Source organism: Gallus gallus, chromosome 3, assembly GCF_016699485.2.
Source record: "Gallus gallus isolate bGalGal1 chromosome 3, bGalGal1.mat.broiler.GRCg7b, whole genome shotgun sequence".
NCBI classification, from domain to species: Eukaryota; Metazoa; Chordata; class Aves; order Galliformes; family Phasianidae; genus Gallus; species Gallus gallus.
Window position 1 is genome coordinate 29486419 of NC_052534.1, and position 25006 is coordinate 29511424.

Below are 25006 nucleotides of genomic sequence, written 5' to 3' on the forward strand. Positions count from 1 at the left end.
TTGAGGTGCTGTTATCTTATGCGTGGAGTGGGTTTTGATGTTCACCATTAAGAATGAACGTGGAAAGCCTATGGTGATGTGGTAGTTCACTCCAAAGTTAAACGTTATCCCCAAAGTATGTTTTTCCTATTACAAGAAGTATGTGCATATTTAACGTGGCAGTGAAGGCAGCTGAACACCTCCAGCTCTGTCCAGTACTGATGCCCTATGGAGGAATAATCTGAAGGGGAGAAAATCTTTAGAATTCAACTGTACTTGAATTCTATGGGCAGAAGGAGCATGGTTGAGAGGGTGGTAATCCTTCTTATTGAGGAGCTAGCGATCCTGCAGCTTTTCTCTGGGCATCTTTTGCAGAAAAATCAGTAGGAATCCAGAGGAGAGCAAAATACAGTCTGCAGAGAATGAAAACCTAAAGTGTAATGCTTGTAGTTTGGCAAGTGAGCGGTTGCATTTGGGAAGATAAATAAACATTTATTCATGTTTAAAATTATAAACAAAAGTGGGAGGTGTTTTCCAGCAAGATGTTGAGTTTAGTTAAAGACGTAAGAGAGATGCTTCTGAGGAAAGTGACACATAAGTCAAATAAGGAAAATGTTCTCACAGTGAAGTCTGATTTTTTACCTCTCACTGAGGTGCTTCATGCTCATACTCAGTGGGGCCACACTGCAGGATTCAATGAGGTAACTTCACAAGATGGAAAGGCAAAATCGTACCAAATTAAGAAGTGACAATTAAGGAGCATTGTTTCTCAAGTGTTCCCTTTCTTCACATATACTAGAAAGAGTTGTACCTGTGTATAATCAGAACATTTGGGGTTGTTTATTTTGTTATAAACATGATTGGCCGATTGAGATACACGTGCACAACCATGAAGTGGAGCAGGTGGAGAATGTCACAAGCGTTGTACATCTTCCTTCTCATCTTGAGGTCTAAATTACCATAAAATGATAAAAGTGACTCATGTGGTGCCAATCTGTTAGAGAGACTCTTCAGTTGATTGAAATAATCACCCCTTTTTATTCCTCTCCAGTAGGTTGATCTTCTTCATAGTTAAAGTTTTTCATTTGTAAGATCAATCTTGTTATTCTGAGGTTCAGAAATGAAGTGGGTGTGTGGAAGAGAGCAATGGAGAGGACAGCTGAGCTGCAGTCGTACCTAGCTATAAAGGTGAAAAGTTGTGATGATTCCCTGTAGCCTAGGAGCATAGGCTGTAGTCCGTGAAGATCTAGCCTGCAGCAAGTCAGCATCACAGGTGGGATCCCCAGAAAAGGCAACTGAGCCCTGCTGAAGACTGGCACGCATTCTTCTGGCTGAATGAGAACCGGGGCTGTCAGCCTTTCAAATGCCTGCTCTGCAGTGCTTAGTTCACCTCATTTTCTACATTTGAAAATCATATCTTGGTTCTTTGTGTGCAGCTGGCATAGCAAAGTGTGATCAGCCGAATGCCTCGAGATTTGCTTATTCATTTAGTCTGAGTTAGGTGTCAGTGCAAGCAGTCTGTATGCAGAAATGCCCACACCCTAGCCTCAGGCGTAGGCCTCAGTGAATCTGACTCTGGGTTTCTTTGCTGCTCCAAAGGCCTCCAAATTAAAGAAGGCAAGCTGAGTTCATCTTGGCTCTTGATTCTGGTTGTGTTGACAAAGCAAAAGGAATAGAATCATCTGTGAATTATCAACTCATGAGTAATGTAGATTAGAATCTTTTCATTGGCACATCTTTTTAAAACATACGACACAGATTTAAACACTACAGGAGAAGTGTAAATAGTTGTAGAACAGAATTTGGAGTCAAGACTTTGACATTCTTTTCAGATGTTTTAAATCTCTCCATGACTCAGTTTTGCTTTCTGGAATGGAAATGCTTGTACATCTCATGGGCAGCCTGGAAATAGAATCTTTATTGGGTGGCATTTTTAAAAAGGAGAAATTGCTGTTGTTATTATTATTGTAACTAAAAGAGCAGCATTTCTTTGCAGTTAATGGGTGGATGGAGGGTCCAAGGTGAAAGTGATAACTCTTAACACAGCCAGTTGCAATTTGCAAGGATATGACTAACCCAGCAGCAATTATTATTAATAATACCTTTATTTATTTCACATTGTGTGTTACTTCCACTTCCTGCCCTTTATGTAATCCAGGGTACTCTGAGAAAAGCACAAATGCGAAAACTACGGTGCCATTAAACAAAACTCTCAATGCTAATTCAAAAAATGCCAGACAGAATATTAAAAACTAAGCAATAAAAACATTTGGCATCACTTAATAAGGGGAGAGGGGATGCCTAGGACAAAAATGGGATAGTAACCCCCACACGGATGTGACAGTGACTAAGACTGAAACCATTCACAGAAAAATAAATCTGCGGATGTTCTGTATAAGCTAATTTTTTTATTATTATAAGCTGTGAGACTCATGAAAGTGTAATGATGATCGCATAGTGCTAGGCATTTCCTGGTGATGGACAGCAGACTCAGCAAAGGCCATTCTTAGCCTTTGAGAGCTCCTTTTAGCAAATGATCTCCATGCACTTTTTAAAAAAGGCAAGCATTGTCACAGCAATTTTACCAGGAGAAAAGCAGCCTTGGAAAGTGAAACAAACCGCCTGGGGTCATGCAAGAAGTCACCTGCACATCTAGTAATAGCAATCACACCACTGAGCTCCCAGTGTAGCAGCTCACACGGGGTCTAAGTCTCCTCTCAGAGCATATGTCATGGGTGCTCCCTTTGTAGCTCCCATGACCTCCCTCCTCTGCCCTGAGTACAGGATCACGTAAAAGTGGCATCCCAAACCATCTCCTTGGTTTATAAATTAAGGGGTTAAAAATAAATAAAGCACTGTAAGCGTCCTTCCGTTTTAAAATGGAGCTTAAGGTAAAAGAATATGGTTAAATGGAAAGGTGAAAGATTCGTGATATTTATATATTTCTTTTGTTTCCTTTACTTGGCTTCTGTCCAGCCTTCTCATAATAGCAGACCAAAGGGTCCTTGTCAGCACCGAGGTCTTCTAGGTCCAATGCTACCAGAGACAAACAAGCATAATAAAGCATATAGATCAACCCAGTCTTCATTAAATGGAAGGTGCCTGCCCCTGGCAATCTATTTGGAGATGAGCTATCTCTGCTCTTTCCTCAGCTACTCTGAAGATGTCAGATGGGGGAATCTGCATCTGAACACAGTTGCAGGCACCTCAGTGGGTTTATCAGTTCTCTGACTCCTGACCCGCTGCTTTCTGAGCACAGCTGAGACGAGCAGTAATTCCCTCATAAACACCACAGTGTCAGGGAGGCTTAATTGCTTAGCGGCATGAGAAAGTGCTCGCTAGTTCAATGACAAAAGGTCTGAGGAAAATGAGGACCGGGAGCCTGCCGCTCTCCCTTTCTACCCCTGCTCGCTCCCCCTCTACAACATGTTCAACATTTAGCTTTTTCAGAGCCGTGGCACCAACATTAGCTGAGAAAATCCCAATCTTGTCATTTCTGGTGTCCATGTGAGCACAGCAAGATCGGTAGTTAGAAGTCATAAGTGCAGCCTGGGTAATTTTGTAAACAACAGCAGCACCAATTTCTTTTATCGCAAGTTAAAAAAAAAAAAAAAACAGACATCGCCTCTGGAAATGAATAGCATATAGAGCAGCTGTTTCAAATTTGTTTGATGCTGTTATAAAACAAGTTTAAAGTGTTAACAGTTGTACCCATGACAGAGCTTCCTCTGCTGTGTGCATGCTTAAAGCTTTCACTTATGTCATACAACTGAGCAGCCACATTTGTTCTCAGCCCTCTTGTCTTTCAGGTCACCTCCGAGGAGCATCGAAGCAGCTGCTGGCTGCAAACAGCTGGGCAGGCTCTGGGCACTCCCAAAGGCTGCCATGGGTAGAGGCTGAAGAGAGAGGATGAGGAAAGGCTGAGAGCTGGGGCTGTTCAGCCTGGAGAAGAGAAGGCTCCAGGGAGACCTGAGAGTGGCCTTTCAATATCTAGAGGGGGGCTATAGGAAGGAAGTGGACACACTCTTTAGCAGGGTCTGTTGTGATAGGACAGAGGAAAAAGGGGAGATTTAGGCTGGACATAAGGAAGAAGTCGTTTACAATAGGCAAGGGCAGTGAGTCCCTGGCAAAGGTTGCCCAGAGAAGTGGTGGAAACCCCATCCCCAGAGACATTCAAGGTCAAGCTTGACATATCTCTGAGCGCTCTGATGTTTCTGTAGCTGTCCCTGTTCACTGCAGGGGAATTGGACTAGCTGACTTTTAGGGTCTCCTCCAACTCAAACAATTCCATGATTCTGTGATTCTAATGTCAGCTCCAGCAAGTGAAGGGATTGTTTATAAGCAAGTGGAAGGGAAAGTGGCTGTAATTGACTGCTCATGGATAGGGGATATAAAGGTCCTGGAGTGAGAGAGGATGCAGAAATGGACTCTGCGAATTCTTAATGTCTCCTACTGAACATGCACTCAACCCCCTGGCTTCCCAAACCATTCTTTGGCTTCAGTCCAAGTGACTTCTTTGACTTCAGGCCAGTGACTCCAGGCTGTGTGGACTACAAATGTGTAGATTCATAGGACAAATGAGATGTGAGGAGAGTAAGGATTTACATTTGGCCAGGAGACTGGTGAAAATACCTTCTCTTAGGTCTGGAGCTTAGGGCTGGCACAGGAATAAGAAACTGGAAGGTTATGTATGTCTAGCTACCCTTCTCCCTTGTACAGTAGGGAACGTGAGTCACTGTTTGGGTAGGCTAATGGGTTTCAAGGGAGGTTTCTGGTATTTTACAGGTGACTTTTAAAGTGAGGGACAGGTTACAGGGTAAATCTTGAAAGGAGGAGACAGGAGGAGGTGCGCCATAGGAACAGGTCAGTGGTTAACAAGCTGAAAACAGTTTGGTGAAATACTATAGGCAGAAACCACAGCAATGGAGAAAAGAGTCACAGGAGGATAGGAAAAGAGGAGATATCAGTGAGCGCTTGGTAGGCAATACAGAAATTGAGAGACTTCTGAGCAGGGATCCTCAAGCCCTTGCTGTTGCAATTAGCCTCCTGACACTGATCTGTGCTCCTGGAACTGTCATGCTGCCTTTGTCATGCTGCTGTGTTTACTTATTCCTTTATTAAAGCCCCCCACCATCCCCTCCAGCAGTGGTTAGCAGGGATGTGAGAGGCACAGGGAGGCTAAGGGAAAAGCTGGAACAGTGGCTTTGTCTGTAATAGCGTGTATTTCTGAACCAATACCACAGTTTTTCTTTAACACCTTGAGATGGGATTTGGGTCAAACAGCTTTGTTTTCCTTTTCTATTGCCTATTTCTAAGCAGTTTTCCAGCAAACAAGAAAGTACTCTGCTTTCTTAGTTTTAAAGAGAACTTGAAAAGCCCCAACCAGGAATTTATGCTGGCTTTTGGAGGACATTTATAGAAAATAGCACTGAGGCAGACCCAACTGTGCTAATTAGTGAAGTGCTATCATTACCTGCAATTAGTAGAAGGGTCTCTTTGCCTTGAGCTCATTCATTGCCCTGATCAGGAGGTCAGAAAAGTCCTTCAGATTTTGAGTAGGCGTGATAGCCATTACAGTGCTCAGCAGTGGGCACATCACCTCCCTCCTTTGGGCTGCGCTGCTGTGGTTCAAGAGGTTTAATTCTGACATCAAGGCACTCAGGAGAAAGCAGAGCATATGTGCTGGGCCAGCACTGAAGCACACATCTGGTGCACTGAAGGCATGGCCGTGCTGCCTGCAGAGCCTGCTGCATGCAGCCCATGTTTGCTGCTGCACACTGCATCTGTGTGACATCTGTGAGGAGATCAGGAGGGCCCTCCAGCAGGCATTTCAGAACCATGCTGGTTTGCACACATGCGTGTGATACTGAAAATCTTTAAATCTGACAGTAAGTAGTGCAAACACCTACGAAAAAGAGCAGAAGAGTTCTGGTGTGAAAGCCTCTGTGACACTAAGTGGTGTTTCATTGGGCTTGCAGGGCGGTGGCACAGCCTGCTCCTGTGGTGGAAGAGGGCGACAGGGCACTGAGTGAGGACTTCTACCTGCTTGAGGTGACAAGTCCTATCAAAAACACTGAAAGGACATACTATTTTTTTGTCCAAAGAAATAATGAATGCCCTATTTTAAGTCCTACAGCATGGATCAGATACTATTTTGTGTTTCTGCCTGCTAGGCATGCCTTCATTTAATTGCTTAGCCTGTTCAAAAGATACTAGTAACCTAGTTACATGTATGCTACTGTCATGGTTTCAAATGGTTTCCTTAAAAAAAATTTAGGAAAACCAGAAAGGGAAGCAGCTGGAAATAAGATGTGGGGCTCATTACCACTGCCTCTCCAATGCTTCTCCAGCCTAGGAAAACCCTACAGGATGCCATGTTCACGTAGAACCCCGAAGAAGAAACATGAGGTGTTCAAGGCCGGGTTGGATGGGGCTCTGGGCAGCCTGACCTGGTGGTTTGCAGCCATGGCTTATCTTGGGTATTTGACAGAAAACCACCTGCTTATTCTAGGGGGAGATTTTGGCACCTGTTGAGTGAATGAACTGGGAGAGCTTGCTGGCAGCTGCAGGGGCTTTTTTCCTGCTTGTGAATATCATAGCTTGCAGCAAGTCTCTCCTCTGCAAAAAAAATATGAAGCATCCAATCAGGAATAGGGAAAAACTGGCATGAATGTCCAGATGGCGTTGAGCTGATATACCAGAAGATGGTTACAAAATTATGTCTTCTCCAGCTTCCTGCATTATTCCCAAACTGTGAGGCTGTGAACAAATAAGCCCCAGAGACTAGTATTTCTGTCAGCGATTTCATGGAGTATAGCTGTGGGACTTATAACAGCCTGGGTGGGACAGCGTTACACCACTGGTATTGGCACATCTGTCTAACAGCGCACTGACCTGTTAAAAACAAATGTCCCCGTGTAGACCCCAGCTCTCTGTTTCCTTCTCCATGCTAACAAATGTGGCTATAGCTATTTATGTAGCTACATATCTAGCCCTGCTGCTGCTTCTATTCTAAGCCCATTCCCCAGGAGATCTTTAAAATACAATTATCTGCAGCTCCACTTAATCACACAATCTGTCCCAAGGTCTGTTCCTGCTTTTTTGGTCCCCCTGTTGCCAAGGTCTCTCTCAAGGTAGTCTGCTTCCTCTTGTCTTTGATCCCATACCAGCACCTGGCTGTACCCCTTGTCAGCCTCTTGCTGTGGGACAGCCTGGTGGCCTCTCTCGCTGCTACAAAAGCAGATAGTGGGGTGGTCTTACTGTATTTAACCTACTCCATGTGGTACATCCATCAGTGGGACTTTCCTTTTGCCGGCCTCCCATTGCTGATTTTGTGCAGGTGTCATAGCACCTCCCCAGCCATGCTGTTCCCCCTTCTCTCACCAGTCAGTTGCCCAGAGCTGAGCACTCAGCCTCGCAAGCAACCTGTTCAGAGCCATCCTTCTAGGCTGTTGTAGAGAGCTGAACAGTGAAGAAATGGAGCAGGTTGTGATATTTTGGGTTCAAAGAAGAGCCCAAACTAAAAACCAGCAGGTGGCTTCCAGTGTCCAGAAGCAGCGCCCATAGAGGGATGGGAAAATACAGTCTTAGGAGCCTGTGTGGTGGCACCGAAGGACAACTGAAATTAAACTCCACTCTCTGAGTTTCAGCTGTGTCCAGTTTGAGTTCAGCTAATTTATACCCCTGAAAAATGTCTCCCTTTTTTCCTGAGGATGAGAACAAAGTTGGAAGCAAAATGCATAAGGACTACAGTCATAGGTGAGGCAGCAGAAAAAAGGGTGAGGGACAAACTCTCGGTAGGCAGCTCTAGCTTCATCCAAAGTTATTTACTGCAGAATTTCTCACACCCGTGTTTGCCTCATGTAGTCTATTTCTGGAGACAGGCTGCCAGATGCTAGTTAAGCAGGTGGTTTGCCGATGACTCCCACATTATATATTGATCTGTTCTGCGCTCCCTGTTCCTGCCTGGTAACTTTATCAAGGCAGAACTGCCATGGTGTTTTATGTTTTGACAGCGCTCAGCAGTACTGGGCTGCTGAATGAAGCACACAGTCCTCTACATGTATAAAACCATCAAAGAAAAGAGGATAAAGCACCCACTTATTAAACTCATCCTTCCTGCTCTTCCCCTCCCGTGCCATACTAGCCATGGAAAAACCTTAACAAAAAGCTCAGGTCTTCCCCAGGGAAGCAGTGAGCATCTCTTTTCCTCTCTCAAGCTGCAAAAGCTACTTCTCAGTCTTCTGCTGAGCCATCCACCCAAAGGCCAGCATCACTCGCGAAGGGCCAGCCAACCAGACATGTTACTCCAATGCAATACCTATGAGTTTTCTTTGTCCCTTCTGCTGTCTAATCCCTTTGGTTGTCTGCAATCCATCCCAGATTGAGTTCCTGCTTTGCTGAGTGTCATCACCAGCTGCTCTCAATGACTGCTCCGCCTTTGAATATTCTGGTGACAGAAAGGACAGTCTGCAGCTTCTGGCTGTTTCCTGGATCGTGTAGGTTGATGCATGAACCAAGGGAGCTCTGCCATGCAGTGTGCCTCATGTTATGTGCTGCATCTCTGTGGTGCTGAGGCATTCAGAGAAACACGTCCCATCATCTTTTTCTCATCTGAATTCTGGAAAGAATTAACACTAACACATCCTATTTTATGTCTGTTTAGCCCAAAGAAGTACTTTCTTCTTTGAACAGCACTGACAGTACTGTATTTTCTTGAAGCAAGGATGACTGATCACAAAATCATAGAATCGTAGGATGGTTTGGGTTGGAAAGGACCTCAAAAACCATCTCCTTCCAACTCAAAGGCTAGTTATGGGTCCTTGATTACTATTAACTGATTTATTCAGCTGCATTCTCCTGCCACCAAACAACTATAGCAGAGACCAAAGGCACCTATTCTGCATTTTGCTTTCCAAAGTCTGACGTTCTCCGGGTGAAAGGAAGTCATGTTGTAGATTTGTGTGTGAGGTGCAGGGCACTAACTGGTTCCTAGCCAGAAAGCTCAGTCAGAGCTAAGCTGTTCCTCACAAGAACAACTAAGTGGCTGAAAAAAGGGTTGTGAATGGGTTTCTGAGGAGACTGAAGAAGACAATGACCTTGACGAAGGGTGAAGTTCATCTATTGGATGAGAAGAACAATTTGCATGCGCAGAACAGTTGTTTTTTGCACTGCTTGAGTTTAGTTGTAAACTTTATTTTTCAGAGAAAAGCTTTTTTTGCCTTTCCTGTGCATGCTTTTTGCTCAATCATACCCTTTCCTTCCAATAACTTATTTTACATGTCACCTTTTGCCTGGCAGCAAAATATCTGAGAATGGTTTGAAAATCAAGGAGGGCAATCTTACAGCAGAGAAATAAAAATGCCTTTTTCCAAGCTTAGTTCTGCATACTATCTATAAGTTGCAGTTACTTATGCTGCCTGAATCAGAATCATTTATTGCCATTATAAAAATACATATATTTTAGGAGTTTCAAATGGGAACTTGTAGCTTGATGCACAGATTGGTGCTCACAGATTTATTAGACGTGTGATAAGCAGCTTGAGAATAAGAAGATAGCTGTAATCGTTTGAAGATGCATTTAACTTTAAAAAATATGGAACCAAAAAGTATGTATTCACTGTAATGTTCAGAAAGCATATGCCCTATTTCCCATTGGAAAGGGTAACCTGTCTTAAACTTTGCAGCCATAGTTCAGAAGCAGCTTTCATCAGCTCATGCAGATAGCTAAGAAATAGATAGCCTATTCCATTGAAAAGGGTAAAATCTCTTACCAGGATTTGTTGAATTATGTTCATAAATGCTCTAAATGTTTCAGCATCCCCTTATATTCTTGTTTCAGGTAGTCTGCAAGATATTTCCAACATTTTTTAATTTATTGATGAAGGATCACGCAGATCAGGGAAGCACAATTTTTGATCCTTCTGCTTCTTTGGCTTTAAAACCACAAGATTCTAGTGATGAAAGTATGGACCTTGTTTTACACCATTATTTATGTTATAATAGCCTCAACAGAACCTTTACTAGGATTGGGATCAAAGTGAAAGAGAAGTCATGCATGTCTCACTTTAGCCTCTTGGAGTTTCAGAAAGCTTTATCATCTAATGGGCAGTTAAGGAAATAGAACCAGAGCTCCCAGGTTTTCACTAATGGTACTACTATGAATTAATTTGCACAAATCATTTGGTCTTTATCTGTCTTGGTTTTCAATAGCTATAATTCTTTTGCTATCCGAGGAGCATAACCTCTCTGTTGTAGAATGCTTCCATTACATGGAAGGTATTGCATGAAAGCTGAAAATGACATACAGTGAGGACAGTTTCAGATTCTTGTCACTTGTCTCTGCTGATCCTTCTCTGGTTCCTCCCCTGCAATCCAGTCCACCGGTGACGAATTCTCCTCTTGAAATTAATAATGGCAAACTTGTCAATATTTTAAAACCCAAAGTTAATTTTGTTCTCTTGAGCCTTGCCTTTGGCTCATGAAAGCAGGAGCTTTAAACTCTATTATTTGAGAAGTCTACTGGGATACCTTGGTGTGGCAGTTGCTATATACGTTTAGTGACGCATTGCTATTAAAGTCCATTAAGAAGGATCTTTCTGGGGCTGTCAGCACACTGCAGATTAAAACCAGAAAAATAAAGGCATACTCAACAAATGCTGCTGTAATGGTTCAGATAAGTGCAGAGAGAGGACTCATCTTTGGCTTGCGATCAGTTTACTCCTAGGAGTACTCAATGGAAAGGTTGTTTGGCATCCTGTATAAGCTCTGAAAAAAAAAAAAAAATCAATGTGAGGATGCTTGGATGAAAGCCAGAATTGCTGCACTCAATCCAGAATATAGAAAGCTTTCACTATTTCTGTATTCTCCTCCACACAGTCTCTTTATATTCTAGTGAGAACTAAGCTTTGCTATCATGACTCCAGCAACACTGCAGAGTTATAGGATGTGAACAAATTGTCAGATTTTATTTGGATGTTTAAAAATACATTTCAAAACCCCTACCATGACACTATTAAAAAAGCAGGGTATGTGAAAGGTGAAAGGAGGAGCCATCAGACACCTTCAAAAGAGCTGGAAGTGAAGCGTAGGAACAAGTGATCGGTTTTTAAATTGGCAATGATTCACAGCAGGACACCTTCTGAATCCCTGCTGCGGCCACTGCTTAACTGGTTTGGAAAGGGGAGGGGGAACATGAGGTGTGAGAGGTGGATCTAGCACTGCCACTGGGCTTCCTCCACCTTGGAGGAATGGAGGAGTGGCAGAGGCAGTCCCAGGAGCAAGCAGCGGTGGTGAGCAGTTCCCACACCAGCAGGCATGAGGCAATGCCTCCAGGATGGGTTGTGGAAACTACCCAGGCATGCCACCAAGTTTTCCTTGAGCCGTAATGCCAGAGGGAGCAAATTGATGTTAAGGAGAGCTTAGCAAATTCACTTGCCCAGGGCATAATGGTGTGATCAGATATACAAATAAAGTACATATAGAGCATGGGGTAAGCCAGCGTGCAATCACTGTAACACTCTTGCTGAAGTCAATGGCAAATTCATCTTGTCCTGCTCTGTTTTCCTGTTTCAGTAAGTATACTGAATAAGGCTCTCAGATAGAAGGGGCAGAGGTTTCTAAAGGATGTGAATAAATGCAGCATTTGGATGGGAAGGTCAGAAAACACTGAACACTGTAAATCAGGAAGTTGGTCCCTGTTGGGATATGGAAAATGTAGGTGGTAGAAATAAAGAAAAATAGACACTCCTATTCCACCCTCCCAGAATACAAGGATGAGGAAATAAAAGGCAGCACATATAAAACTGTTAAAAGGAAATACATTTTATACAATGCCTAATTAGCTCATTCCCATAAGATAACATTAAGCCTAAGAGATTAGTAGGATTCAGAAAAAGGATTAGACATTTGTGCGGATAATGTAATTGGGATGTTCTTATTAAATAGAATACATATTTTCTTTTGTTATGAAAGGATATAAACCCTCTGGCTTCAGGACCTAGGCCAGTTACTAACTGATAAGAATTAGAAAGAAATTTCCCCTCCTGGCAAATCATTCCCTACTCATCTTCTGCTACTTTTCGTATGTTTAATATGAACAGTTCCACAGGGCACTTTCACAGAGGGATTATTTAACTGTATGGACCATTTGTTTGGTATGTCAAGGCACTCCTGTTTCTTCATAACCAGACATCCCACTGTGACAGATCACAGAAGTCTCAGCAGTCTGCAACAGAATGCTTTCTTTTGTTGCTAGCTCTACAAGAGAGTTGACCTCGGAGTGCCCACCTATTATGCACCACCAAATAGTCACTAACAAATCTCACATATCTGTGCTACCTATGACACAGTCAACTCTCCTGCAGGGTTTACATGAGATCAGTTAGAAGGGGTGGCTGGACATCAAAGACTCCACAGCCTACAGATTTTGAGTATGTATCCTTCTCCCACACATGTGACTGGGATTATCCCATGAATGCTTCAGGCTGTCAGGAGCTGAAATAAAACCTATTCATAGAAAAATAAAACAGTCATAATCAGAAAAAAAAAAAAAATCAAAACTCTGCCCTCAACTTCCAGGCAAAATAGGAAAGACTCTGGCAGTAGCCTAATCATCCTGTTGAAATGCATCAGAAGGCCTTATCTAACCTGGGTAAAACTAAACTGTCTTGCATCTTGATTACTGAAACACCCTTCTCTTTGTTCTTGCCAAGTGCAGTTTCAGTCTGTGCACATCCCTGCAAAATACTGCTGTAAAGATCATCCTCCTAATCCATCAGTTTGAGGATTTTACACATTCCTTGCTCTTCTACTACATTCCTCTTCTTTACCCAGTCAAACACAACCTATTTATCTTTCCTGTCAAAGCACTTCCCATCCTGCCAAAGAGCTCTCCTTTGCTATGACAATGTCGTTTCCCTTCTCATCATTCTGTCAGTGTCTATTTCTCACTTGTTAACATTTTTATAGAAACACTTCTGTGCTCTAGTCCTTGGTGCTATTGGCAGGAATCTTGGTAAAGAGCTGTGAAATCCCCTTGTTATCTCTTTCCAAACCTCTACTAAAGCCCTATCTTTACCACACTGCCTATGGAGTGCTTGGCAGTGGTTTGGCCACTCCTCATCATGCTGACAAACTGGAGCCCATTCTTCCTCTCCACTTCCCTGTCTGCCCAGACTCATCCATTGCTCCTTTGGTTCTTGCATCGAGAGGGTCAGGAATGTGTTTTTGTTCTGCCAAATGTCTATACAACAGCTTCTTCATCACTGACTAGGATTCCCAAGAGTCACTGCAAAACAAACATTGATATTTCTCATTCATTTTGTATTAGTGTTCACTTGAGTTTACCTGAGTACTGTTGCTGTCGTGCTAGTGAAATGCCAAAGTTAGCAGCTACATTTATACAGGTCACAGAGGGAGCTATATGTGGAAGGTCATATATTTGTAGAGGTATCATCCAAAGACGGCTGCAATGCAAACTGGACTTCAGAATGAAAGCTTTCAGTTTAGCTCTGTTCTTGGCAATGTTTCTTTTCTCTCATCTGTTAATGACTCCTGCAAATCCTCCAGTCCAAGGGGGTGTCTTTTGTGTACTAAATGCTGCCATTATTTACAAAGCACTCTTGCTGAATATGCTTCAAGTCAGTCCTGCAGGACAGTTTCAATCAAATCCAGTTCAATTTATTCTATCTGAATAACTCTGACATGTAAATAAAATTAAATTAGTGGTGCTTTATTTGTATCCTGTTACAAATGCAATAAGCTTAAAGTAGTGCTGACTGTAAAATCAGCTGAAGACTGTAGCATAAAACAAACCTCTAGAAAACACCGCAAAATTTGATATCTGACTTGCAAGAGCAATCAAGGGTACATTTAATCCAGAGGGTATTTTTAATCATATTTGTTCACACTGCTTCTCTGCTTCAGTATAATAAAAGGTGAGAATAATTCGGTCTCCTGTAGTGGTTGTATTTGGTTTAACAAGCATGCAAAATACCTTATATCTGCTCCCAGCTCACTGTTCTGGGATTTGAAATGATATTGTTATTAATAATAATCTTACATTATAGGACACCTTTAATCCCAAAGCGCATTATAAATCGTAGCTGAGGCCCAAAGTGCTTACTTAGGACTGTCAAAATATGTGTGATTTCTAATTATGCAGGAAGAGACTCCAGATGCAGTCCTAGAAATTGTAAATATTGATATATTCATTGCAGAGCATCTTATCTATTGAATACCTCCCCAGGAAACATATTCCCCAGAAGGTCTAGGATTCCTGCCAATTAGATTTTTGGATCATTTCTGGTGCAAACATTACCCAAAAACACTGGGGAAACCCCAACCTTCACCAGGAGTACTACAAAATGTATTGCAGGCACACAAACTAGGCAAGAGTCTCGGGATTTGAAGGTCTTATCTGGACCATTAGGTACAGGAAGATATGTGGACTGCAGTAAAGCAACTGGGAACACGTAGCTGTATTGGCCCTATGAGGACTCAAACCTCTGGCTCTGGGGAGCCTGAGCATTCTGAACACTGCTGTCTGTTCCCTTGCAAGCTGCTCTGCTTCAAGCTGCCAGCCCAGGGAGTAGTTAGGAGCCTTTCCAGTCTCTTGCATACTCATTCTGCATAATTTACAGGAATACCCAGGGCTTTGTTGTATACAGAAAGAGGATTCAGCAGACTCAGGGAAGGGATGCACAGATATCTGGGGCAGCACATGGGGAAGGAAGAGGGAGGTGGGGTTAGGATTCTAACAAGACCATGTTCAGTCCAAAGGGTCCTGCACAGAGTGGGCTGATTGAGGTATCCTGAGCACATCTTCCAAGAATCATGGAGGTCCTTCAATAATCTTTTATTTTGATTTAAAAAACAAGCATCCAGTGGGTTAAATAAATTTGTAAGAGGAATAAGCTCTAGCATTTTTTTCTGATCCTCCTTTCTCCCAAATCCTTTGTTGCATGGCTATCTTGGATGTGCTGCTCATATGCTTTCTTCAGTTATTCACAGGCACATGACAAATGCTACCTAATGGCCAGTTTATTCTATTTATGCTTTTGTACTACCCTCTTCTTACAAACCTGAAGCACTTTGATTTCTCACAGTGAACTACAGAAAGTCAATGTTCATTTTTCATAGATTGGATTCAATAACAAAATGGCTAATGTGAAAATCTTTGAATGATCTACAGAGTATTAAGGTTTGTGTGGATTTATCTATACTTTGAACCCTTCCGTATGGCATCTTGCTGATGTCTCATGTGATACTGATTCATACTAAGGCTGATTCATCTGCTTACCTGTAGGGTCTCTCCAGATCAAGGGTGAAGCTAATGGGATTCAGCTGATGGTATGTGTACTCAAAAGCAGGCTATGAATATATACTCTTACATACTGTATTGTGCCTTACACTCTCACTGCCCAGCATACATGAAGTGCTGTCTAGAAGTCACAGGTCATCCTACTCCCAGGGAGAGGAGCAGGCTGCTCAAACTTGCCTTAATCTTAATCTCCATGACCTGGAGATATAGGAGTATATACCAAAATGAAGGAGTGGAGAAAAATCCCCTTAAGATATAGCTCACTGCAACAAATAAAGGAACAAAACTATCACATAAATGGGAGAAAAACCCCAAGGCTATATACAAGGTCTCTGGCAATGCTCCACATACCTATTCCTTCTTCAAGGCTTTGGATCTGATATTTGGTACTGAATGGGGTGTGCAGGCTGTGGCCTGTGTTCGTGGTAGAGGGGAGAATTGTTGTAACTAGGACAGGGCAGACCTAGACAAAGTGGTGCTCCATGAATACAACATAAACTTGCAATACCACTGGAGTGAAAGAGTTCCCAAGAAGGTGGTAGCAGGCATTGTGCTAGGGTGCATTTTGGAGTTATAGACGGATGACAGAAGGAACTTAAATGCCTTCTGCAAGCCCTGAAGTTGATGCCATTTTAGATCAACAAGTGTCAGGAAGTTTCTTCAATCTGTTCTGCTTGTATCTCCAGTTTTGTTACTATATTTGCTGCAAGTAGCATCCACACAATGGAAATTTTTGTTTGGTGATGATTATTCCCTTGAAATTTGCATAGTAATTGCGCACCATCTCCATTCTCCCAGCCTTTTTCATTTTTGTGCTATCCAAGTCAATCACCGCAGCACATGCCTCCACCCCAATTAAACTAACGACAGTGCAGCACTTGCAGATAAATGCTTAAGAGAGGCATCCAAGTCTACTGATACTTCAGTTAGGGCGATTTGGGCAATAAAGAGCACACTTCGCTATTTGATGGGCTTTATCAGCTTTCAGCTCCCACAGCGTTTTATGAGATATGTTTCCCAAAACAAGATATGTGAAAATGGAAGGAGATTAAATGCCCCTTGGCTGGTCACAGTCACACTTACTATCATCAGAGCTTATGTCTAACAGGGTTGTTGCAGCACCCTGCTTGGCACTGTGCTTTGAACATGTCCCCATGTACAATAAGGGAGAGTAGCAAGCCAAGGCAGTGCTGCTGCTTCTCACCAGGGGCACAAGACAAAGCATGGCCAGGAATGTTGTTGGTGCAGTGATGCTACACATATGGGGAAGGCTGTTCTGACAGATGGAGTCACCACATCTCCCTCACCTGTCCTGTTTTTTGAATAGATCCCTTCTCTGCCCTTAAGGGCCCTTCATGTCAGAGTGAACTCCTCCAGCATAAGGACAACGTGCTTTAACACACACTCTTCTTCCGGCCCTTTACTTCACAGATTTCTCCTGCCTAACTTCCCAGTGCCTCTCATCCCCTTCACCTTTCCGTCCTTTTAGGATTCCTATGCTAAAGGGAAGCAATGTAAGAGGCATTTAGTTACCAATAAGACTGGGGAAGAGACTTGGAGGTCGCATTCCAGAATTATTGTCTTGGAAATGTCATCACAGCTGCTGCAGACATCCCAAGTGACATAGTAATGACTTAGTTCTTCAGCCTTCCTTGCTGCTGCATCACAGTTCCCAAGAATGGAGAGAGTATCAACTGCCAGGTTAATCTCCTAAGTACATAGAGACAGGAAAGAGATCCAGTGTTCACATCTTGATAGTTTTGTAGAGGATGAACAAAAGAACAAGGAAAGAAGCAGAGGGAAGCTCTCTGAGCAGAAATATAAGGCTTTTTCTTTTTTTTACTTGAAAGGTAGGGAAGACAGTAACAAACAACAGAAAATTAAAAGCAATAGCAACAACAATGAAACAATCCTGCAGAAGGGGCCTCTGGAGTGGAGAAAGAAACAGGAGGAGGATGTGCCTGTGGCTCCTTCCTGTGCAGTACATCAGCCAAGCCCTGTTGTGTTCTAGAGTCCATAGGGACAAGCTCTTATTGAGAACAGCAGTACCCTTCCCAAAATGTAAGTCAGAAGCTTTTTCCTTCCTCCTGCAAAGGCTACAGTGACAAAACCAGCCAGTGCCCCGTGACTCCAATGATTCTGTTCAGGCAAAGACATGAGATAGAACTGCCACATCTTGGAGAAGTGCTTGAGCACCCACCTGGGAGCCTCACAGCATTGCTGGGTGCATCCAGCAGCTATTCCAGTGATTGGCAGTACAGGTTTTGCCTACAATATTTTGCATCCTGTTCTGTGGATGAGTCCGTGGCTTGGCTGGCAGAAATTTTTCCTGGATTTGCCTGGTAGGAGGTTTCACTATTTGCATTATTTGATTTTCAGTAAAGGCTATTTTTGACAAAAGTATTAAAGCTCTATAAATTTATATTCTATCTCATAAACATGGTAAAATGCCTTTTTGACAAATCTAATAAACATAACAAAATACCCTGTCAATAAAATCACTGAAATCCTGCCAGGCTGCATAATAACCCTGTATTTCGGCATGGTTAGCACTGCCTTTAAAGAAGGAACACAAAACCGCCCTCCCCTTTGAGCCATGATTTTGCTGACCTTAACGCATTCAAAGACCCTGCGCTTCTCCTTTCTACCAATCTCTGAGTCTTCAGGGCAAGAGTTAGCTATGGGGCAAAAAGTACAGAAGATTCCTATTTCACAGGAGCAGATATTGCTCCGTAGCCTCCAGGTTTGTCAGCCTCCCATGTCTATATATTTTGTACTCATTTCACTCTCGGTAGAATGGAATGGGTCTCATAGAAATGCCCAGGAAAAAATGGAATGAGCTGGGCAAGACGGTGGAAAGACCATTTTCCTGGAACAGAAGAAAAACAAAACATCCTCGCTGTCAAAGTGTTGTTGGAGTACGAGCTACATTTCTCATTTGATGAAATAGGCCTAGATTTCTAGCACAACTCAAGCACTTGTCTGAGTCCTACCTCCTCCCACAGATGCTCTGCTCTTTGTGATGTGGATGAGCTCTTTTTTAAGGGACATTTGGCAGTGGTACTCAAAGGCTCTGGGATACTGTTAGTAGTTAGTTAGTAGTTAGTTCTGTGTATTACAAGGACATGTTATTTCCATTTTCTTTACTGGCCTGATGAACTTGGTGCAGTAAATCTGTGGGGAAAAGAGCAACACCCTTGAGCTCGCTGAATTGTGCTCTTTCCTAATCAAGCCAATGAGTTCTCCTTAACCTGCATCTTTCAAAACTATTATCTTCTCAGCCTCCTTCCACAAATGCTTGCAGAATGGTCATAGAAATCATGTGAAGTTATTTCTTGCTCTGACATATAAACTGCCAAGTGTGAAATGTCTCTCTACTGGTGGTTTTTATTAAGATCCTTCTGGAAAAGACATGCATCTTCCATCAGGCTCTGGTTTGGCAGCTGATAGCTGAATGTAAATGGGAACTCCTGCTTGCAAAGTGAGAGATAAACAGCAGGAAATAACAAAGTATGTCTCTGTCCCAAAAGTGAAGTGACATTCTTCAGCATTCTATTCTGCTTTCTCCAATTTCATGGAATGCTTTTAATTAATTTCTATTATAAAAGAGACCTAAATTAGAGAAATGTGCTTAGAAAACCTTCCTTTCATTGCACAGCTATATTAACTTTATGATGTCACAAATGTTGAATAAAACATTTATATTCTTCTCTTTATTGGCTAAATTTGTCTCTGATTGTAAATCCACGGAATTCAATTAGATTACATCAGATAGCAATTTCATCTTGTTTGTCTAAGTTCTGAGGTGGAAATATTTACTAGTGGCTCTAATTCTCTTATTTCCAGAGTTTGTTATCAAATTCACTTTATTGTTATTCTGCCTTCACTGCCATGAGAGCTATTACAAAAAATGGAGTGAGAGAACAGCCAGATCCTATATGGAAGATCTTCCATGGTGAGTAACAGGCTGCCCAGGAGGTGGTAGAGTCACCATCCCTGGAGGTGTTGAAGAAAAGTGTGGATGTGGCACTGAGTAATATGGTCTAGAGCAGTCACAGGCATAGGTTGGCAATTGGACTAGATGGTCTTCGTGGTCTTTCCAAACTTAATGATTCTATGGTTCCATGATTCCTTTCCATGTCAGGTGTTAGCAGCTTTTTCTGAGAATGCAGTGTTATGGAAATGCATAACTTTTGCCTGGCCTCCATCTGACCTAGATTCCCTCTCAGACTGGGTTTCTGAGTGTGCTTCTTTGAATTTTGTTTCTGACAGGTCAGGCTATGTATCCATTGTCTGGAGATTCGTCACTCAGCTCATACTTTACAGTGAAGCTCTAGCAGTGGGATTAGTCTGAAATTAGGACTTTCACCTACGAAGTATGGCTCTTCTGAGAGTCCTCCGCATTTATTTAGAGCTCCTTTTCAAGCTGTTGGCTGGGTGGTCACTCAGTGCTGATCTTGTCAAGAGCTTCGGACTGAGCTGTGTAGGCCCTAGGCAGAGCAAGGTTGCAAATGCCAATTTAAAAATCTGTAATTAATAAGCTTTCATGCAGCAAAGGAGAGTCAAAGTGTTTCACTGAAACCTCTAAACTGGATCCCTCACAGGTTCCTTAGGGATGAAAGGTGCTACAGAAATGTAAGACATTATTGCCATTGACTGCATCAATATGGCTCAGTACCATGAGAATAGGCACTGTTCAGAATAATAATGCAAAAGGCAGTTTGCTTCACCTTCACCAGAAAAGTCAGGTTTGTTCTGTAGCTTTTATGCATGTCTAGGGAGGTGATGAGAATGCTGACTCTAGTTGCATGTTACCTTCTCTTTCCAAATGAAATGGACATAAGCTATATGATGATATCAATATAAATCTTCAGTATCACAACTGAATATGTGAAAACAGTTTATGAAAATCTGCAGAAGCTAAAAGAATTATGTGGATTTATTCCAGATTTATAGTCACCAGGACCATAATATAGCCTAATTGTTATTCACTGACTAGTAGAGTCAGATGTCCCCTTTGTCATTAGGATTCTGCATTTAAAGGTAAATCTGCTATCAAGGTGTTAACACTGCATCACTGGTGTAACTATGAGAGATGAACATCATTAAGCTGGAGTGCTCCAAAACACCGGTTGTAGAAGATGTCATTATAATAAATTGGATCCCTTGTCCAGTTATGTCTCTTTTGACCTAGACTTCCCAAGTACAGAAAAACACTTCTGAGCTCACCTGAGATGTGTTTTCCCCTGCAGCCATGATCATTTGAATGGGTGTGTCAATGAGCTTCTTTTGTACCCTCCAGAGATCTCCTTTTCTCTGGCATCTGTAGTCTTCATCAGTTTTACTTTGTCTAGCCTGGAAGACAATTGCACCCATCCTTATACCTGTTTGTACATAGATGGTGAATAATGGCTGAAGAATGAACAAAGCTTTAGGAGAAATTTCATAATCTGTTTATCCATTTGCTATTTACATGCTCCTTATTTACATGATTCAGCTTTTTCTCCAGAAGGAGGCTGAGAAAAGCCTGAGTCAAAACTGAGTTATGACCTCAGAAATTTGTGCAGCACTAAATGCTCTGTTTATTCATTTACACATAATACTGTCATGTAGGTATAGTGCTGACACCAAGGAAAAATGAGGCGAGAAAGTGACATCAAGAGATTTGAGCAATATAGCAGTCAGGTTTTGCAGTGAATTCCAACACTGTTATGGACTGCAGATCAGTCCCAGAAGAGTGCTTCCTATATTAGTTTCTGGATATCATCATCTTGTGCTATTTGTGTTACTGCTGATCAGTATCTCTAAGGTCTTCTCTTCTCTTCTCTTCTCTTCTCTTCTCTTCTCTTCTCTTCTCTTCTCTTCTCTTCTCTTCTCTTCTCTTCTCTTCTCTTCGCTTCGCTTCGCTTCGCTTCGCTTCGCTTCGCTTCCCTTCCCTTCCCTTCCCTTCCCTTCCGTTCCCTTCCCTTCCCTTCTTTTTCCTCTCAGGAAAAAAGAAGGCAAAAAGCAGAAAAAAAGAAGAGAACGGCAGAAGTATATGCATTGAGATATAAGTGGTCTGTTCCAGCACCTTCAAACTTCTTCCTAGAAGAGCTGGCCTTTCTGGTCTTCTCTTCCATGCTGCACATTTTCCACAGTTCCTCATTCCTAAATACCTGGAGAAGAAGAAAGGACCTTCTCATACTGAGCAAGGAAACCACAGGAGGTTGTTTAATTCAAATATCCCCAAAATATAAGTGTGTCCTAGATGAATGAAACAAACTTTGGAAGTTCTCAATCACCTTCTCATCAGGTGCTCAGGATGGTGAGAGGCAATCCTTCACATACCTTTTTCCTTCCATTACAAGAAGGAATCTACAGGAGACATCACCTGTCTTCTAAACTCTCAGATCACTAACTAGTTGAATCTGTATGTTTTCATCCCGAAATAGCATGCTTCTTTGCTTCTTCTGCTTCTTTACTTCTTCCTCATAGGGTGATGTCAAAAATGTCATTCTTTATGAAAGCTGTGAGGAAAGGACAATGTCAGTGTGTGATGTGTAAGGATTGTGACAGGAAGAGGCCATAGATATAGGTCTAATGTCACTAATAATACATGCGGCAGCATAACAGGAGGTCTTTGGGAAGAAAAGCAGCACTTAAGAGATTCTGGACAGTCTTCCTTTGGGGGTTAATTCCAACAATTGGCCCAATTTACCCTGATATATCACTTCCTTTGATATACTAGGTCTTTTCAAACATTAAACCTTGAAAGGACAGTGCTGCTGTAGCTGTTCTTGTATGGCCCTGCCTAATAAACTTAGATTAGGGTTGGTCAGCTTGGAGTGTCAGGCTGTCTGAGTCTTGTAGGGATGCTCTTTTTACTGCCACAGCAACTTTTCCAGTTAAGGCACTGTCTGGAGAAGCTCAGCAATTACTCCAATACTGTAAATTTTAAGATATTCTGATTTCTGTCTCAATACTACTGTAAAGTCTCATTCTCTTAATCACCAATTACTTCACTGGGAGTACCAGTTCTGGACAATGCGTTTTCCTGTAATGTTTAGGTATTTGGGGGTACACTGGAAGAAAAGAGGTTGTGTTATGACCCCTGCCAGCCAGATCTACTTCCTACCCATCACACAAGCACAGCTACTGAAGAGAACACAAAGATAGTAGAATGGTATCTTTTGCCTCCTTTTCTCAAGTGGATACTCCAAGAGGACTTTTACCCAAGGACTGAGTCACCGTCTTGTCTAAGCACTGTACAAACATTGGAAACTAATTTGTATTCTGTGCTACTCTGATATAGCAAACAAGTAATTTTATTTATACACTGAAGGCTCTTTCCCTACTTCATTATATTAAATTAAAGTTTGAAGCAAGATCATCTGATATTCTTTAAATTAGAGGGAAAATATGTATGTCGCATTCATGATTGAATGGGTACAAGAAATCCATGATTGTATTTATGTCAGTGAGGTTATATTAAATTATTGGCTTTATTTTTAGACTACATGAAGTCTCATATGCTGTGGGACTTCCAGACACAGTTGTCAAGACAGTCAGAAAGGTTGCTATTGGGTCTTTTGCTATGATGGCACTGGGACTCTTGTGATGATCCACAGGCTTCTGGTACCTCCCAGAGCAAACCAGCACGAGCATCTCTATTCTGATGCATTTTCCCTCTTCAGTACTCTTTCTTCCCACCAGTGTTCCTAGTTCACTGCATACCACCAGCGGGGCTTGTACCTCACCCCAGATCTTTGTGAGTGTCCTGGAATTTTTCATGAAATACTACTGTAGATGCTATGGGAGACTTCAGATTTTTGGGAGTGAAAAATGCCTATTGCACAGAGCTGAAAAGGCAGAGGGCAGTGTTCAGCCTTCCTCTGGCTACACCACATTCAGCTCCACCAGGCATGACTTTGCTTAGGACTTTCATTTTATTCAGCCAAGAACCAAGTTGTACTGATTGTATCCCATTGCAATCAATGTCAGGCACTTAAAGGCAGCTCTAACATTGGGCATCTGAGCAGGAAATCCTTGATTTACGTGGAGAAGGCACTGGGCAGCATGCAGCAGGAGGATGGCTTTCAGCTCTGCTTGCTGCAAAACTAGCACAGGTTTCTTGAGCTCTTGGTAGCCTTGGAGCTAAGCGCTTATCACCAGCTGCAGCTCCCTCTACATAGCACTAGCCTTGGAGGAGGCACTCAACAAATCACGGGGCTCTCATCTGCAAGGCTCATTCTGGCTTGGTATCTCTGTGCTGTTCCCAAAACCTCATGAGAAACAACAACAGCTCCCACAGCATTCTCTGGGGACACCTTGGCAGGCAAGCTGAGCAGCTGAAATTCCCACTGGCAAAGCTATGGGGACATACAGGGGAAACGTAACAGAAAGAGAGGAGGGCTTCTACTCTGTGCCCACAATGGGCCACATGCTTTGCTGTTTGGTGGAGCACCCCTCACTGTTCATTAGGAGGTCACTCCCCCTGTCCCCACTGGTGCATGAAACTCCCCATGCCCTGTGCTCAGTGCAGTGACAGCTTCCCTCAAGGCAGAGTGACTGTCACTTGCTGCAGCTGGAAAGCCCTTCATGACACAGATCCCTGCAATACTCCAGTCTTGCTTTCCTCAAGCTTAATGTGACTGTGCATGAGCACCCAGACACAGCTCATCTTTTAGAACTTTTTAGACAAAGATGTGGAGAGCTGACTCCACATCTTTGTCAGAAAGGGCTTTGGTACTGGGGGCTCACCCCACTGTCAGGTCAGTGGTAAATCCATCTAAAACTCAATTTTCTCTTCGTGTGCTTTGAAACAAAGCCATTGTAACCACAGACTTATTCCTTTCTGACATCTCCATTTGCTCTGCCTCTTAGGAACTCAGCATGCTTTGTTTGAATTATAAGATGATTTTAATACAATGTTTGTATCGTGCTCTGAATTGTTTCTATTGTTGTTCTACAGTGCCCCAAGTGTCCTGGCTGCAAAGTGCTGCGAGTACAATTGGATTATTACTTTGCATAGGTAAACACTGGAAAGTAGGTTTACTGGTATTGCTAAATGGATAGGAGTAAGCCTCAAGTACATGCATTAACACATACACCAGGAGTCACATAAATAATCAGCAGATATATACAAATCTATACATGCACCACAGAATTACACTTATGCGTGTAAACTGCCAACAGGCATCAAGGAAACATGCTGAAAAGATCACCTTGAATGTCTCTCATTTTGATGATGGCAGGTTAAGTTTGAATGCAGATCTGGGCTCATTCACTCCTGTTTTCTATAAAAGCTTGTCTTGCTTTTATGTGGCTGCCCCAAACCAAAGAAGAATATCATCCCCGTTCATTGCAGCAGTTGGATCAGATGACCTGTAAGGGTCCCTTCCAACTCAAGTGATTTTGATTCTATGATTGATCTCTTCTTTGGATAAACTGTATGCACAATGACAGGCATGTGGAAAATCTTAAACCAAATGGATTTTCTGGCCTTCTAAGACAAACTCTGAGGTGAAATGCTCCTCAGCTTCTGGCAGCAATCATACAGAAGGCAAATTAAACATGGTCTGAAGTGCCTTGGGCACTTTCCCACCTCCTCCTGAAAATCTGTCCCCATGGGGCAGGAAAGGCAAATGACAGCAAAGTCACAGTGGGCCATGCATGTGAATGCACATGGAAAAGCACCAAAATGACACTCCTTCCAGCACATACAGA

The 25006-nt window shown here is 42.5% G+C and overlaps 1 long non-coding RNA gene across 3 annotated transcripts in view; it reads left to right on the top strand.

The window, feature by feature from the left end:
• Positions 1 to 25006, top strand: part of LOC121110313 — a 92063-nt gene that overhangs the window by 1140 nt on the left and 65917 nt on the right. The gene's annotated exons all lie outside the window — the stretch shown is intronic.